Source organism: Tursiops truncatus, chromosome 6 (genome assembly GCF_011762595.2).
Source record: "Tursiops truncatus isolate mTurTru1 chromosome 6, mTurTru1.mat.Y, whole genome shotgun sequence".
Taxonomy (NCBI): domain Eukaryota; kingdom Metazoa; phylum Chordata; class Mammalia; order Artiodactyla; family Delphinidae; genus Tursiops; species Tursiops truncatus.
In genome coordinates, this window is record NC_047039.1 from 56,369,325 (window position 1) to 56,385,939 (window position 16,615).

The following is a 16,615-nucleotide window of genomic DNA, read 5'->3' on the forward strand; positions in this document are numbered from 1 at the left end:
CAAACTGTGTTAACATCAGAGAAATCACCATCTGAAATGCCAATTCCATGAATTTTTCCAAACAGCCACATATCCAATAAATCCATTAATTAATAGCTGTAATCTATAGAAATACTAATTCAAGTACAACTTTTTAAGATTTCTGCAGTAATTTGACAGTTATATAGACATTACTGTGAAGGATTCCTCCTTGAATATCATAGGTTTAGGATATTAGACTTCCAGAATTACCAATCTCTCTCTTTTTTTTTTTTTTTTTTTTCCCTGAAGTTTGCTTACTTGGCTCAGCATAAGATCTTTCTGAGTGGTTATTCCTCCAAAGATAAGTAGCACAAATGAAAGAAGTATACCTGATCAAATTCATTTAGCTAGAATCTTATTACCTGAAATAAAATTTCCTGAAATGCATCAAGGACCACCCTAAGGACCACATTGTCAGTGCCAATGTCATTGACAGTTTAATAACTGATCCTTCACCACAAATCTCTCCCCTAAAAATATTTATCTCATTCATATCATGTTAAAATGGCCTCTTTCCTCTTTAAGTATATCCCAGTACTCAGTATTCTTGCCTGAATCAGGCCATGTAAATCATCGAAAAAGGTAGACTAAAGTTGAGGTGGGCCATATTTCTGCTTTGGCTTTCTTATATGCCTAAAATCACCTCCCTGGCTTGGCCTTCGGTTTGAGAAACAACTAGCCAAATGCATTTAATGTCATTTCTAGAATCCCTGAATTTAAACATAAGCAGTGACTTCAAGTCTGAGTGTCCAACATATCTAATCAGTATAACAATGTCAGTAATACAAACAAGGATGTCCTTTGGATTTACTGTTACTGAGTATTCACATTCAGATACAGATAAGCATTCTATGTGTAACTGGAGAACATAAATAACCTTATGTGCTTTTTATGTTGAAATTCTATTATTCAGTTGAAAATGTCAATTTATATTGCAAATATGCAACACAGTGCCTGCAGGAATAATCTAGCATCTGATAGTGCTAAAAGAAATCATTGTTTCTGTATTATAATGTCAAATCTTAAAGCTCGACTTTAAATCTGTAATAATAAAATGGTAATAACCATTAAAAATTTCAATTAGTGTATCCAAGGAGTTCATTCCACGATGGCAATACTGAATATTGATTCTAACACTTAATTTAACATTTGCCCCAAATTTAAATTGATGCACCTCTTGATAAAAGAGGGGAACACTGGGGGCAAGTCACTATAATGCCTTGATTGACTTTCTGAAGTGTAAGCATTCAGATCACACTAGATTCTTGGGAAAGACTTCCCTTTCAACCAACATCAGTAGGAAGTAGATCTTCTGAAGAGATCTTTTCCTTCCTTGCTCCCATAGGGAAAATGAAAGCAGAAAGCAGTAGAATAGTGAGCCTGGGACACTGGCAAGGTTAGTCCATGTGCATTCGGATTAGTAAAAGGGATGGGAAGCAGAGACATCTATGGAGGGCTAGTAAGCAGTGTAACCACTTGGGAACACGGAGACCTGGGGCCATGGCCAGTAACTGGAGTGAAACACAAGTGGATTGAGAATCAGATACTCAGAGTACAGTCGAGTCTCTGCCACCTCTTGGTTCGGTGACTTTGACCAAGAAAGTCTGAGCATTCATTATGGAAGATTTAACTCCGCACATGCATTTCAATTTGCAGAATAAGAACAATACATTTTAATGTGAATATTTATACTTCAGTGATAGTAATAGTTTGTTTTCCACTAACATTTGATCAGAAGAATGTTAGAAACATTTTATTTCACTCAGGTGGTTCCTATTACTGTCAAAATCATTTCCACATATGATAATGCCTCCTAAGAATTAAATAGCATTCCTTTGTCAGATAAACTGTGTTATATAATGTTTCCTTCATTTGTAGTAGAAAAGATTTAATGAATAGAAATCTGAGAAAAACGTATCCTCCAAAGCAACACCACTCATAAGGAATTTACATAATGGATGTCAGTTTTCTATCTTCTATGAACTTGTAACACATTACACAGTAGAGCACCTGCGTATATACCAGTCATTCATGAGTTTTCTAAAGGGCTCATAAATGCTACTAATTTCTTCATTGAGGGTAGAAATGAAATCTTCAGTTTCCTTATTTTGTTCATATAGAACAGTATCTACCTCGAAGGAAGCAAATTCAAGGGCGTAATAAATGTGTGTTGATGAGCAAGTTACCACAGCATCAAAATGATAAAACTCTTGCAAAGCACGTTAACTACTAAATATGATCACATGTGATGGTAATCAAATGTCTTGATTTAATGACAGTAATAATAACCAGTTTCATAAAGTGCTATTGGAATACTACAATGAACTATGGAATACTACATGATCTTTAAAATGATGATAGAGAATATTTATAGTCATGGAGAGATATATATTACCCACTGATTAAAGCAAAGAGATCAGTTGGATTATGGTATGCTAATCACATTTGTACACAGTAACGTGTGTGTGTGTGTGTGTGTGTGTGTGTGTGTGTGTATTTGACACTGTTAACTGAGTCTAACTGAGAAGGCTTTTTAAAATAATATATGCAAAATACATTTTGCTTGCAAATGTGTCCCTCACCCATAGTTCCACAAGAAGCAAAAGAGACAAATTTTCTCTGCTTGTTTGTCATCCCTGCATTAAAGAGCTGAAATTAGAGTAATTAATTTCAAATCACAATAGTGATGTGAGCTGAGTAACAGTAATGCTATTTCAGACAAATGTAGTCAAAATTGTCAAGTTATATGTACACTAATGATACATAAAATAAAATTTTTCATGATATTGAATCACTATTTAACATTTTATGATCTTGAATTAAAATGCAATACCTATACTAATACAAAATGTTTTTGGTTGTACTTTTTTAGGTCTCAGGGTGGTGAACTTCTTCTTTGAATTCCTAACCTGTGAGCCTATGGTAAGATTATAATTAATATACTAAATTTTATAGTTTTTCTCTATTACCTCTGCTTGATTAATAACAGTAAAGGGAATTTGCATAAGTAGCTTGATACTTTACCTTACTTTTATGGAAATTCTGAAGAAACTATGTGATATTTTCTATCTAATGTTTATGTTCTTGAGTAGATTATAGTAATATAGTCATTTGATGTAGCCTTTGATAGGTTTCTAAGTGAATTTGAAGCATCGTTCAGGAATGACAATTTTATATATTAAAAATATTTATAGCGAGGTCTATTTGATGCCAATGAATAAGGCAATGAGTTATTGAAAGTAAAACTTATAAAATTATAACCTGTCAGGATTTATCAAAATTGGGTTCTTCTATTAAAACTTGATGTTGGAGCTTTAGAGAGTTGAAAGTAAAATATGTAAGTATGGAAATAGAGATGATAAGAAATCACCAGTAACTTCTAAGGTGATTTGGGGAGGTGTTATTTATTTGTTAATTTCTGTGGTTAATGCATTCAATAACGTGTTAAAAATGTGAATATGGATTACATTTATAATTAATTACTACAGAATATAAGTAAACATAAGTCTGTGTTGTGAAACTGATTGGGTTATTTTAGTAAAAGGATTTTCAGTGTTTATCTGTTCCTTAATAGTAAACATGATGAAGATTTAGCTTGTAATTGACATATAAAATACAGATAATATGGGCATTTGTATCATTCATTTCATATCTGGGGGGGAACGATATCTTTGGAAACACAGAGGCAATTGACTCCGTCTCCTCATTATCTGGTAATTCAGCACTATTGAAATGTATCTTGAAGAAGTTGTTTTAAGAGACTGTAGGCAACCACCTCTGGGCACTCTAATGTGTTCCCTTTGGTGATATTTTTAGAAACAATGTAAGATTATGAAAAACAAGTGTCACATAGAATCAAGGGAAAATCCCTCTGCCCTTCCAGAAGGATTCTGCTGAAAATGGAAGACATTTTATAAAATGTTATTTGGATATGCATAGAACGATAATTTTATCCTTGAGAAGTTATTTTTTTAATTTGTAACTTATATTTTACAAATATATATAAATAAACCTACAGATCATTTCATTTTATAAAATGGTACAAAATATTTTTAAAATTCATGTCATCTCCTGTTTTTTTAATATTCTTATATAAACATACACAGAGAAAATTGCTCATAGCTTAAGTGCAGTCTCAGTGAATTGTCACAAAATGAACACACCCATATAACCAGCACTCACATAAATAAAAAAAAAAAAAGATAAAAATTAGAGTACATTGTAGCCCCCACCTTAATTGCTCTTTTCTAGTAACTATACCCACAGAACATAAACACTATCTTGAATTCTAGGAAGATAGATTACTTTGCCTACTTAATCACGTTTTACAAATGAAAACATATGATAGGTACTGCTTTGCTTCTTTTGCTCAAAGTTACATTTGTAAGATTATATGCTGTGGTAAATCACTCCTTCTCATTACTGTGTAGTAGGCAACTGTGTGAATATACCAAATTGTGGTCCTTTCTCCCATTTATAAGCATGTGGATAGTTTCTGGAGTTTGGCTCTTATGAGTAACAGTCATATGGATATCTGGAACATGTCTTTTAGGGAATATGTGTATATATTTTGTTGGGCATATAGGCTGTGCATATGTTCTGCTTTAGGAGAGAGTGACATTTTACCGAAGTGGTTATTTCAGGTTTCAACAGCAGGATGTGAGAGTTCAGTTGCTCTAGATACTCAGTAACACTGGGATTTTTCATCCTTCTCTTTTAGCCACTTTGTTGTGTATATAGGGATATTTTAATTTGAATGTCCTGAAGATTAGTGGTCCTAAAAACTTATTTTTTAAAACTATTTGTCGTATTATCTATTATCTATCCTTTTAAAATTATGTTATTTATCCTTTTTTTTTATCATATACATATGGGTATTGAATCCTTTGCTGGATATATACACTGATATGCTAGGGTGCCTTAACCTGATTCATAAGAGCCTACTGTTGAAGTGTCAAGAATTTTGAGAGCTGCTTAGTAGTTTTAAAAGCACCATGGTAGAAGTATTTACACCACATATATTGGCAAACACTAAAAAAATAGGACTTTTCTTCTGGAGTACTAGGTGTTAAACATTTACTAGCACACCACTGGATATTTATATTGTATATGAAACCATTTGGTGGAATTTTTCATCTCCTGTTGATGTCTCTTGATGAATAGAAGTTCTTCATTTTAATTTATTCTAGTTTCTTATGTTTATTTCTTGTGTGATTACTTTTTGTATGATTTTGTGTCCTATCTAAGAAATAGTTGCCTTAGCCATGGTTGATAAGATATTTTCCTTTGGTTTCAATAAAAGCTGTATTGTTTGAACCTTCACATTTAATGATCTCCAGGTATTAAAGATATTGTTCTATAATATTATCTTGTGTGCTTAAGATAGTTAGCTGGATAGCTTTTCATTAAGATAGTAAATGCTCTGTGTATATGTTAAATTTTTTGTTGTAAAATTTATATATAAATATGAAGACGCTGATATTTATGATTATTTAATAATATAATGTAGCTACATATAAGCAATTTGTAGTATTTCATAAAGTTAATATATGTATTTATGCATTGTTCACTGTAAGTTTCACATGCCAAAATCAGGTGGCCATAATTTTGAAATATCCAAAAGCATAACAAAATTAATGTTATGTTGATTTTAACCTTACATGTATTATAACTTATTTCCATTATATATTATGGAGTGAACCAAAAGTCTGCAAAATAAATATTCCACACAATCATTAAAAAACTCAGAATAAAATCGATAGCTAGTGGTAAGCAGCCACATAGCACAGGGAGATGAGCTCGGTGCTTTGTGACCACCTAGAGGGGTGGGATAGGGAGGTTGGGAGGGAGACGCAAGACGGAGGAGATATGGGGATATATGTATATGTATAGCTGATTCACTTTGTTATAAAGCAGAAACTAACACACCATTGTAAAACAATTATACTCCAAAAAAGATGTTAAAAAAAAAATCATCTTAAAAAAAAAAAAAACACCTCAGGATATTGGCTAACCTTTTGGCATTCAAATAAAATTATTATTAAAATATATTTAGTTGCTTCCAAAATATTGTCTAGTAAATTGAATAAACATGTAAACACCATGATAAATACAGCCTGAAGGCTTGACTGCAAAGTATTATTGTATGAACTTCATTAAGATTTTATTTGCCTTGTGATTAATATATAGAGAGATCGTTATAGATACATATAGATATAAGTATGAAAGTTTTGACAGAACACAGCAGTGCACACAGCAGTGCACCACGTACTAGTGTTTTGTGTCTGATAAGAATGATAGTATTAAAAACGGTATTATTTCTCCCTTAAAATTCTGAGTCAGTTATATAAATATGTGTGTGTTTACCACAGATTATATTGTCCTATTATGCATCTTTTGTGAGTTGAATATGTGTTTCCTCTCCAAGTTATCATCTTGATTTAAATACATTCAATTTCCTCCATAATAGTTGAAATATTTGAGAGATGTAATGAAACATAATGGAATTAAATGATTATTTTCAAATGGAAAGTTCAATAGTTTCAATATGCACATGTCAAATTTAGACTGTTTCTTTTTTAATCTCTGGGTTTTTATTCCAAGCCAGTTCATTGACTTCAGAGTAACTCATAACTCAATGGAAGTGCAAAAGCAAGCCATATAAAATGATGTTTCTATTTTATTTTTTAAATTATTTTATTGAAGTATAGTTGATTTACAATGTTGTGTTAGTTTCTGCTGTACAGCAAAGTGATTCAGTTATACATATCTGCATTCTTTTACATATTCTTTTCTATTACGGTTTATCACAAGGTATTGAATATAGCTCCCTGTGCTATACAGTAGGACCTTGTTTATCCACCCATTTGCAGCAACATGGATGGACCTAGAGATTATCATACTAAGTGAACTAAGTCAGAAAGAGAAAGACAAATACCATATGATATTACTTATATGTGGAATCTAAAAAATGACACAAACAAACTTATCTATGAAACAGAAACAGGATCACGGATATAGAGAACAGACTTGTAGTTGCCGAGGGGGAGTGGGGGAAGGATGGATTGGGAGTTTGGGATTAGCAGATGCAAACTAAAGTGATGTTTTTAACAATTATTATTTTTCAAATCTTTATAATAGTGAGAAATCTGAGAAAAATTGGGGGTTTATAGATTAATCCTTGAAATTAAATAAAAATGATACTGATTTATTTTGATATGTTTGGAGAGCCTGGGATTTGTATCAGAGCTGTTATTCTTTTGACGTTGTTGCCTGTCTGAGGTAGCCAAAGATGATAAAATATAGAGTGTGTGCTAATAAAAAGCTAATTAGGTGATTTTCACTTTTACTACATTACTAATCACTGTGGGATAATTAAAGCAGGAAGGACAAAGGTGAGTGAAACACTGAAGAATGTCTTGAAGATTGGTCCAAAGAGTTTACATAGCAGTAATGGGTCTGATCCTGTACTAGCCGTTTTAAATAGCTAAATAATGAGTTTATCTGTGAAATACAGCACAGGTTACACAAACCTTAATTCATGAAGGTGTCTGTCACTGAAGATAAATTATACTTAAAGGAAGAAAATCCATGAAGACGCAGAAAACATACAGAAGTAATTGATGGCAGGCAAATATACTTTATTTCATTTTCACAGAGATTACAGAGTTTAGGGACAAATAAAGTTCAAAGATACGCAGTTAACATACTGAAGGAAGAAAAACAGTAGAAACTGAAGAATTATCAACATGTAGAATATTTTATTGTGCATAATTTGAGCCCCAAACTAACCCTTTAAAAAAGCCTAGAAGAAAAAAAAAAGTAAAATACATTCAGAAATATCCAAGTAACTAAAAAGTTTTGGTAATATAAATGAAGACTGAACTTTAGAACAAAATTATTGGACACACAAAATATTAGCTATATATTTTTAGTTCCTATTCAATGATGTATTTATTTCCTTGAACTATTAAAGTACAACGTTATGTTTTTCTCCCCCTGAAAATTAGAAATATTTTCTAGTTCCTGGCCTAATATCTGGCAATAGCATATGTTCTCTAAAATTTTGCTATCTAGAAAATTAATTCTATGTAAACTAGAGAAAATTTTTCGTGTTTCTTTTGCTAAATAAAACATTTGTTTTCTGAAACACATCCTCTTTCCAAACTTTTCTTCCCTCCCTCCCTTCCTTTTTTCCTTCCTTTCTTTCTTTCTGCCAACATTTATGAAGAACTTACTCTGTACTAGGAAGATGGCTAACTAATGTTGCAATTGTGCAACAGACAAGGCATATATATATTTATCAATTTCACAGTAGAAATTATTAGATTAAATAAAGTAGAAAAAGGATTAAATAAACAAAAAGTAAATCTCAATTTTGATAAGTGTTATGAAGAAAAACATTCCCAAATATAAAACAGCTGGGACAGGAGTTGATGTTTAATGCTTCAAAGGAAAAGTAGAGTTCCCCATATGAAGGGAGAGGGGAAGGAGTATAAAGAGATTTCTAGCCTCTGAGGGAAAGGGGAAAGGGGAGCTGGAATGTTCAAAGAGTGTAAAGAATGTTAGTGTGCCTGGACCATAGTAAGTGAAAAGGAAGGAGACATGAGATAAGGTTTAGCCTTGTAAGCCATGATAAGTATATTGGATTTTATTATAAATGCCATTGGAAGCCATTGAACATTTTTAAGCAAAGGCGTATAGTAATCTAAATCAAATTTTAAGAAAAGTGCTTTGTGGAGAACTAACTTTTAGGAGGAGATGTTTGCTGAGTTCAGAGAGAGAAAAATGTGATGCCTTGGACCAGGATGTGATCACAGTGTATTTTGGAGGTAGAACCACAAGGATTTATTTAATTTGAAGTAGATGGTGAGAGAAAAAGAAGCAAGTATGAATTCTAGATTTGAACAATTGTTTGTGTAGCAAAACCATTCACAACTGAGTTGGTCTAGATGGAGTTGGGGGGCAGGTTCTACTAATAGAATCAATAACTCCATTTGGGATCAAGAATATGTTGTCGTACCTCTTTCTACTTCAGGTATGATTTGCAATTGTTACTTCAAATGAAAACCATATTAGGAATAGGGAATGAGGATTCAATACTGTACATTCTAAGGATTCATTAAAGCCAATGATCTGGCAAACCATCTTTTTATAGCTAATTGTCCTGGGCTGATGATTATAGAAGTATGTGTGAATTGATATGTGTGATGGTTATAGAAGTATGTGTGAATGGGTGCCAATGGTAACTATTGGCACCCAAGCATTCTATGGAATGAGGCTGAGATTAAATAAACATTTAATAGAACAGACTTCAACAGTCTTTGGGATTATAAAATGAGTTCATAGTAAGATCTGGACAGTATATGGAAGGAAAGGATCAGCAATGGCTGAGTATTTAAAGAAATAACTGGAAAGAATAGGAAGAGTTTATGCCAATGAGCAAAGAATTTCCAACTTTAACATGAACTATCACAGGAGAACAGAAGTAGAAATAGAAGGATAAATTTACTGGAATAAGTAGAAATTGAAAGATCTCTATAAACTTCTGTCATCATCATCTTCTCTAGAAAATTGCATCTCTCAACTTGAAGGAATCTAAGAGAGGAGAAATGAAAACAGTATTTTTTCTCATTCTGTTAACTTTCAAATAGGTTTCTATATATTCATATCTGCCTTTTTGACAAGGGTGAAAACATTGGAAACTGAAACTTTCCTGTCATTCTTTGTCTCTGGAGGTGGGACAACTGATTGTCATGCTTTGTTTGCAGCACAAAATACCTTATTTCACATATTTAATAGCTAACTATATCATAACGGATATCCATCCACAAACCCACAATCTGACCTGTATTCTGACACATTTTACCTGAAAAATTTGACCTTAGGAATTTTTTGCATTTAGTTCAAACCATCCCACTATATATATCTATATATTGAATATATATATATATATATATATATATATTCAGTGTATCAATTATATATATTCAATTTTCAATCTCAGATTCAAATAAATGGGCTAAGTATGTTATTTAATATCTGTTATTTTTGTTATAGTCACATATTCAATGAGTTTATTTCAATATATAATTATTACAGAAATACAAATATATTTTCTATAAAAACACAAGAACATGCATTTATTTCAACTATTGCATCTTATTCCAACCTGGTAGATGACAAGGAGAGATAATGTCATTATGAATACCTTGTTATTTTGAAATAAATTTAAAAGTAAAAGGTTTTTCAAACCAAATTGATGTCTCTATTATACGCTTAAGTCAAGTCACGATCATTTTAGCCCATAAGGAAATTATCAGAAATTATAATGGTATCACTAAAAACTTGGCATAGAAATTCTGCTGGTTTCCTAGCACTCTTGCCACATGTACTGGGATGGACAATAATCTGTATTGTTGTAAAAGGAAATGGAACAATGTGGAGGGTGGAGAAAGGCTGAGGGGGTTGAGGAAAATTTGTTATTACTCCAAAATACATAGCAAACAGATCCAATAGTTATTATTCTGATGATACTTTCATTGTGCTGGATATTTATAGGAGGTAATGGGGAGGGAGGGAGAGAGTGGGAAGAGAGAGAGAGAGACAGAGAAGACACAGATTACAGATACTCTATTTTGAAGAAGTGTAATTGGGATCCACCTTCCCACTACCCTTGCCTCTACCTTAAAAACACCATTTGAAAATACCTGTGAATCAATGGACAAATCGTAAACTCTGAACATCTATAATTTGGGAGCAAGCGTGTTTTTATTTTCCAAGTGTAGACTTTTAAAATAAGATTTTTGCCCCAGCTATAAAATCTCTAAAGTGAACTCACTTAAGGTAGACTCTCCCCTGGAAAGTTGTGAGGTTTGTCTCTAACCTCAAGAGGTTCTAACGGGTCTCATAGTAAAATTGGTTTCCCATGTTCATAGGATCTGTCCATCCACTAGGATATAAATCTGTTATAGAGATGGGATCACCATGACATCACTGTTGTACTGTGAGTCTGTTCATCCACTAGGATATAAATCTGTTATAGAGATGGGTTTACCATGGCGTCATTATTGTACAGTGAGTCTGTTCGCAATAGCAGAGTAAACATGTTTATCACTATGCATATTGATTATTTTGTCACTGCAAAGAGGCACTTTTCAAAATTGGAAATAATTATAACATATACACATATTTATTTATTATGTTTAAATACACTTTTATCTATTAAGCCAATCATTAAAGTAAGATATTTTTACTTCAAATTATTCATAAAATTTAATTTTATTCATGAACTTTCACAGTTTCCTAAAAGTATCATTAGTGAGTAAGTCAATTGTTCTTCTAATGTAAATTTCAAGCATGACAGATAAAATGTTACATAAAAGGCTTACCGTGCAAAATTGTTTTGAATACTATTGCTAGAGCATTTGCCCATGCATGAAATAGAGAGATAAAACTACAAAATTTTCAGGTCAAACCACAGTATCAGGAAAAGGTTGAATATAAATTAAGGATGAAATCCAATATATTTGGGAGGGACTTCATTTTCTTCTTGAGAAATCAAAGAAAGGCACACTTATTAAACTTGGTATGAAATTTCTCAAGTAAAACCTAAAAAAACTGACTCTATTAAGAACACATATAACAAAAGCACTGGCTCGTTCAGTGTTTCATTTTAAACTTTTGGAAGTGATTTTAGTTAAGAGTATATACACAAAGGATTAGAAGACATTGTGCCTATTCTAAAGGGCACGTGGAGAAAGAATTTCACCAGGGATCAAGTGTGTGAGAATATTCATTCCTTAATGTGTCCCACAGAGACTTGCTGAAAGTAAACACATGCATAACGAGTGCCAGTCACTGGGCTACAGACTGAATAAGAGCTCATTTTGGAGCTCCCTGAGCAGTGAAGGGGAAGGATATGTGGGTGTATACATCATAAGTTAACCCAACAACAATAGTAAGAAGTATTGAGCACGCAAAATGTGCCAGGTGATGTGCTAAATTCCTTACAATGATTATCTCTTTTAATCCGCATAATACCTCTGTGAGAGAGGGACTTTTGCTTCCAGTAAAATTGAGATTAAGAGAAAGTGTGAAATTTGCACAAGGCTGCACAACCGGAGAGAACTATAACAGAGATGATAGATCCTATTAGAAGGACATGAAGAAAACGTTATAGGAGAGGCTAGGATAATAATAAATGCCTATTGGAGTCTATGAAGGTGTCCTCCCTTATGGGTGTTAAATTTGAGCAGGTGTAAGATTATAGAAAGAATATGAGATTTGCAAGGTAGTGAAGGCAGATAAGGGAAATGTTTCCATCTAATAAGATTTTCTGGGAGCATTGCCTTCTGGCCTTCATTTTATCATTTATAATATGTGATAGTGGTACAACATGATTTCTAAGGTGTTTTTTTTGAGTACTGGAATTTTATGATGTTATATCTGTTTACTCTACATAAAAATAAAGGAAGCTGCTTCTGAGTAAATGCTGAAGCATCTGAGACTTTTGCCAGTATACCACTGATTCTTTTATCCTGAGGGTTAGAAAAATTCCTAAATGATTATTTAGTGCATCGCAAATAATGATGATGATAATAATAACAACAACAACATCAGGAAAAGACCATTGGATTTGGCCAGGAGAAAATCATTGAAATCTTAGCAATTCATTGACCATGTTGAGATCTTTTCTTAAATGAGTGTTCTGACAAACTGGCATGTTGACTCTGTGAATATATGTGATTATGTGCTTAGTTTGTAGTTGTGTAATAAATATGGTTTACATGAGTATTCTGTTTCTTAGCTAATAAAAGTAATGTAGATATAAAATCCCCTTGAGTACTATTTATCAAACCAAAAGAATTTAAAGAAAATATCATCTACATGTTTTTATATCAAGTAGAAGAAGTATTAGAAAAAATGAAAACAACATGCATTCATTTTAAGAGCCTTGGGTGTTCCTATTTTTATGTTACTTGAGACAGTATAATTATGCCAGAAAAGAAACCCAAAAACATGTTTAGCTATATATAAAATATCCCCTATTTTGAAAGAAATTATATATGAAAGAGTTCAGTTGAGAAATTGTATACGAAACAAAATCATCTGAGAATAAAGTAGGAACATACTGTAAGAGGAAAGTGGTGATGGCATGTCCAGTTTTAGAATGACATAAGTTCAGCTATTTGATGCTGACAGACTGCATTTCCAATCAAAAAGCACATCTCTAATGATGACCAGTGCATTTTGGTAGACACACCACCAAAATAATGAAAAGCATTCAGAGACTTATATGGCCTGCCTATGAACTTTCTTTTTAATTCAGTAATGGTCTAGTTAATGTAATCATTATTACTAGCTAAAACTACATTGTAAAGAAAAAATAATTCTATTCTTAAAGTCTGTGTTACTACTCTCTGCTTATCAAAAGAAAAGCAAGATTAACTTATGTTTACTTAGAGTAGGAAACTGGAAAATTAAAGGTAATAATTTTTGTTCCAGCCAGCCCTAGTAAATTTATCTGAAATAAAAATCAAGACCCCGAATAGCCAAAGCAATCTTGAGAAATAAAAACTGAGCTGAAGGAAACAGACTCCCTGACTTCAGACTATACTACGAAGATACAGTAATCAAGACAGTTTGGTACTGGCACAAAAACAGAAATATAGATCAATGGAACAGGATAGAAAGCCCAGAGATAAAACCACGCACATATGGTCACCTTATTTTTGATAAAGGATGCAAGACTATACAATGGAGAAAAGACAGCCTCTTCAATAAGTGCTGCTAGGAAAACTGGACAGCTACATGTAAAAGAGTGAAATTAGAACACTCCCTAACACCATACGCAAAACTAAACTCAAAATGGATTAAAGACCTAAGTGTAAGGCCAGACAGTATAAAACTCTTAGAGGAAAACATAGGCAGAACACTATGACATAAATCACAGCAAGATCCTTTTTGACCCACCTCCTAGAGAAATGGAAATAAAAACAAAAATAAACAAATGGGACCTAATGAAACTTCAAAGCTTTTGCACAGCAAAGGAAACCATAAACAAGACAAAAAGACAACTCTCAGAATGGGAGAAAATATTTGCAAATGAAGCAACTGACAGAGGATTAATCTCCAGAATTTACAAGCAGTTCATGCAGCTCAATATCAAAAAAACAAACAACCCAATCCCCAAATGGGCAGAAGACCTAAATAGGCATTTCTCCAAAGAAGATACACAAATTGCCAACAAACACATGAAAGGATGCTCAACGTCACTAATCATTAGGGAAATGAAAATCAAAACCACAATGAGGTATCACCTCACACCGGTCAGAATGGCCATCATCAAAAAATCTACAAACAATAAATGCTGGAGAGGGTGTGGAGAAAAGGGAACCCTCATACAGTGTTGGTGGGAATGTAAATTGATACAGCCACTATGGAGAACAGTGTGGAGGTTCCTTAAAAAACTAAAAATAGAACTACCATACGACCCAGCAATCCCAGTACTCTAGTGGGCGTATACCCTGAGAAAACCATAATTCAAAAAGAGTCATGTACCACAGTGTTCATTGCAGCACTGTTTACAATAGCCAGGATATGGAAGCAACCTAAGTGTCCATCGACAAATGAATGGATAAAGAAGGTGTAGCACATATATACAATAGAATATTATTCAGCCATAAAAGGAAACAAAATTGAGTTATTTGTAGTGAGGTGGATGGACCTAGAATCTGTCATACAGAGTGAAGTAAGTCAGAAAGAGAAAAACAAATCCTGTATGCTAACACATATATAGAATCTAAAAAAAAAAAAAAAAAATGGTTCTGAAGAACCTAGGCTCAGGACAGGAATAAAGATGCAGATGTAGAGAATGGACTTTAGGACATGGGGCGGGGGAAGGGTAACCTGGGACGAAGTGAGAGAGTGGCAGGGACATATATACACTACCAAATGTAAAATAGGTAGCTAGTGGGAAGCAGCCACATAGCACAGGGAGACCAGCTCGGTGCTTTGTGACCACCTAGAGGGGTGGGATAGGGACGGTGGGAGGGAGACAAAAGAGGGAGGAGATATGGGGACATATGTATATGTATAGCTGATTCACTTTGTTATAAAGCAGAAACTAACACACCATTGTAAAGCAATTATACTCAATAGAGATGTTAAAAAAAAGCATTTAAAAATACCGCTTAGGAAAGTGCTTTTCATTCATTCATTCAAAATTCCGTGAACTTCTAAGAAAAAAGTACATAACTAAATACCCAGACGATATTCTAATATAATCTTTGAAAGTTATCTTTATGGACGTGAACTCAATGTATATATGTGTTTTCATCTACTTTGTTGAACCTGTGGTTTGAAATGAGCTGCTTTTGCAAATGTATGTTATATTAATTTTACTCTAATGAGCGATTTTATCTTTCATCTATAAAAACAAAAAGAATGAGAAATATTCAGGCAGGCAGACCTTATACAAATTAAAGCAATATTAAAATATTTCATCATATAATTGCTTTGTCATTTTATATGCTCAAATTTTCAGAAGACAAAATTGTCTTCTTAACCACAGACTTCTTACTTTATAATTTCTGTACCACACTAAGATATTTTTTTCTCCCCAAATTAAGATTTAAAACAAAAAGATGAAAAGGAATACATTTATTAGTGTTTAGTGAGAAGGAATACAAAGAATTCAGAATACAGGTCAAAAATCACAAAAAGCAGAGTCAGCCTTCAGGCTTCTGGTGAGTATTTTAGTGGACAAAATCCTCCCCGCATCATGTCTGTTGAGGCTGAGTTGCTAAGTGAAATTAATTCCATTTCCCACTTTTAGCTTTTCTTATGTCAAATGTAGAAGGCCACCTGCTATCTATGATTTAGATTTTCTCAGAAAAGACGTACTAGAATATAATACAGGACTGTTAAGCCCATTGTGTAAGCATGATGGTTTAGATCAGTTGTATGCAAATTTAGTGTGCACAGCATTCCCAGAGCAAGCTTGTTAAACCACCGAATTTTCAGGCACCCCTGCCATCCAGGGTGTTGGATTCAGCAAATCTGGAGTAAAGACTGGGAAGTGGCATTTAATCAAGCATTCCAAAGTTGATTCTGATGCAGGTTAGTTTTAGATCACTTTTGCAGAAGTTATTTTTGAGAGGAATGAATATTATATTTTTATATGAAAAGCAAAGTGGGGAGAAAACACGGAATATAAAAAAAAAATTACTAAGGGGAGAAAAGTGGACTCTAGTAAAGTACATAGTTAAAATAAATCACTTACTATTTTATTTAATTTTCACAAAATCTCTGTGAGGTATTATCATAGAATAAAAATTAGAGATTCTAAGATAGTAAGTAAGGAGTTTTTCCATATATTACCAACAGGATAGACTCCAAAACTCGTGCTGTTTACACTATACCAAACAAAGTTGAGGGGATAAGTGACAGGGAAGAAAGAAATCATTTAAGCAGCCCTTCAAAGAGAGGCTAATAGGTTTTTGTTTTTGTGTTAATTACCTCCCCTCTGTAAAAACTAAGCACCAGTTATATGTTAAAGACTAAGAAAGAAAGGAAAAAAAAAACAAAAACA

At 33.0% G+C, this 16,615-nt stretch overlaps 1 protein-coding gene across 1 annotated transcript in view; it reads left to right on the top strand.

Moving 5' to 3' along the window:
* The window catches only part of PTPRD (protein tyrosine phosphatase receptor type D), a 2,130,336-nt gene that overhangs the window by 954,762 nt on the left and 1,158,959 nt on the right, over positions 1-16,615 (top strand). The window contains exon 7 of the mRNA XM_073806125.1: positions 2,894-2,943. The gene's annotated coding sequence lies outside the window, so the exon portion shown is untranslated. The remainder of the gene's footprint in view (positions 1-2,893; positions 2,944-16,615) is intronic.